Below are 2500 nucleotides of genomic sequence, written 5' to 3'. Positions count from 1 at the left end.
CCATGTTGTGCCTCAACCTAACCCATGTTGTGCCTCAACCTAACCCATGTTGTGCCTCAACCTAACCCATGTTGTGCCTTAACCTAACCCATGTTGTGCCTCAACCTAACCCATGTTGTGCCTTAACCTAACCCATGTTGTGCCTTAACCTAACCCATGTTGTGCCTTAACCTAACCCATGTTGTGCCTTAACCTAACCCATGTTGTGCCTTAACCTAACCCATGTTGTGCCTTAACCTAACCCATGTTGTGCCTTAACCTAACCCATGTTGTGCCTTAACCTAACCCATGTTGTCGCCTTAACGTAACCCACGTTGTCGCCTAAACCTGCTCTGTAATTGTTATACGACTCGTTCAATTACTGTAGTGTTGCCCACCCGCAACCCTCGCAATATAGTTCGCTACTCGCACTGCCCGCACCCCTGTGTATCGCTTCATGTTAAACACCTTGCAAGTCTTGCTCACTTTCCACATGCTCCTGCTGTACACTGTAATGTGGATGGCAGCAGGACGTACATGCCGCCCCTCCCCACGTCCCCACCTTGCCCCCTGCCTTCGCAAGCTGGTTGGTGAGAAGTTTGCATGTTCAATGCCCTTCGCATGCGACGTACTCAGGCTACGTTGTGGTGCGGCCTGTGTCAACTGTCCGCTGATGTCGTACGCGTGAACCACAATCTGTACTGCACATTCGTCCTTATGTACTGAATGATACATCGTGGCACATGTGTGACCGCACAACGACTGCGCCCAAAAACGGCGGACCATACAGTGCAAATATTGTGCACGCAACAGTGCAAATATTGTGCACGCAGCTACGTGTCGTCTCCCTATGAGAGCTGGATTGCAGTGTGGTACGCCATAGAGACGTGTGGGAGGAACGGACGCCGTGGATGGCGATCAGCATGAGCTGTCTGTTGATGTATTCGGACCTAGTCGTCTCTCCTCACACACCGTGATGGCATGGTGCACCGCGTTCCATATCTGCGACATGCTACAGAGGCCGGTTGACAGTCGTTCGAGCAATGGACATCGCATACGTACGGGGGCCACCTTCCACGTATTGTCTAGGCGTGCACATTTTGTTGCGTGTATGTGGGCAGACGTAGTGTGGCGTGACACCTGACACAGGCATGCAATAATCGTTGAAGTTGCTTTCTGGTGAAGTTACGCAAATGAACAAATGGTAACCTGTTGTGGTGCGGTTGTTCTCGCTAGGGGTGAATCGGTGATGGCGACGATAGGTTGAGGTACTAACCGGTTGTTCCAGCGATACCCACCATGCCGACGAAACTGAACGGCATCTGGGTGTGAAGCGATACGCGGCGGTGGCTGGGTGGGACCGTCCCCGGCCGGTGAGGGGGCGCCTCCCGGCGTGCTGGCCGCGCGGTGCGTGGGCGCACGCGCTACAGCCGGCTGGTGGGGGCGGCCAGTGGCAGGCGCGCCGGCCGACGGACGCGGCAGGCGTCGCAGCTGCGCGCCGGCGCACCCTGCGCGCGGCGCCGTGCGGCCAAAGTAGGTCCTCGCGGGCCCGGTGCGAAGCGCGGTGGACATCTTCAGTGTGCTGGTCCGATTGAGGACTGTGTGCGTTGAGGATGCGCCGCCGCCCGGCGCTCGGCGCCGCGACGCCGTCTGCTGCTCGGTCGCCCCAGCGGTTCTCGCTGGTGGTTTGTATCGCAGCTGTGCGGATGTGTTGGCGCGTGCGCTGTGCTGGGAGAGTTCGCTTCGGCACCCAAGTGGGGCTTTTGTCCTTCTGTGGCGCTGGCGTTGGAGCTGCCGGTCACCGTAGGTGGCGCGTGTTGTCTCCCGCCGGCAATGCCACGACAGCACGCTCCCGGGCCTCTGTCGGCAGCGGCAAGCTCAGTTGGGAGCACGGGTGGTCGCACCGAAAGCGTCTACTCGCCTAACTCCGGGCGATTGCGCCTCTCTCGAACCCGACCAAGTACTTGGGACGGCGCTGCGCGCCGCCGGGACCTGAGAGGGTTTCGAGGTGTATTGTGCAGGGGAGCTCAGCCTCCTCCTGTTTGCAGAATGATTGAGCGGACGCTTGCGTGTTCGCGCGGGCCCCCGGGACACACTCCCGGGCGGCCGGCTGCTCAGCTCTAGTTGACGCAGCTCCCTGGTTGATCCTGCCAGTAGTCATATGCTTGTCTCAAAGATTAAGCCATGCATGTCTCAGTACAAGCCGCATTAAGGTGAAACCGCGAATGGCTCATTAAATCAGTTATGGTTCCTTAGATCGTACCCACGTTACTTGGATAACTGTGGTAATTCTAGAGCTAATACATGCAAACAGAGTCCCGACCAGAGATGGAAGGGACGCTTTTATTAGATCAAAACCAATCGGTCGGCTCGTCCGGTCCGTTTGCCTTGGTGACTCTGAATAACTTTGGGCTGATCGCACGGTCCTCGTACCGGCGACGCATCTTTCAAATGTCTGCCTTATCAACTGTCGATGGTAGGTTCTGCGCCTACCATGGTTGTAACGGGTAACGGGGAATCA

The 2500-nt window shown here is 57.1% G+C and overlaps 1 non-coding gene across 1 annotated transcript in view; it reads left to right on the top strand.

Annotated features, from left to right (window-relative positions):
* The first annotated feature begins 2113 nt into the window (after positions 1–2113).
* Positions 2114–2500, top strand: part of LOC124741885 — a 1909-nt gene continuing 1522 nt past the window's right edge. The window contains exon 1 of the ribosomal RNA XR_007010106.1: positions 2114–2500. This exon is cut by the window's right edge and continues 1522 nt beyond it. This is a non-coding gene — a ribosomal RNA (small subunit ribosomal RNA).

The sequence above is a fragment of the Schistocerca piceifrons genome, unplaced genomic scaffold (assembly GCF_021461385.2).
Source record: "Schistocerca piceifrons isolate TAMUIC-IGC-003096 unplaced genomic scaffold, iqSchPice1.1 HiC_scaffold_2025, whole genome shotgun sequence".
NCBI lineage: Eukaryota > Metazoa > Arthropoda > Insecta > Orthoptera > Acrididae > Schistocerca > Schistocerca piceifrons.
This window is presented reverse-complemented; position numbering and strand designations above follow the sequence as displayed.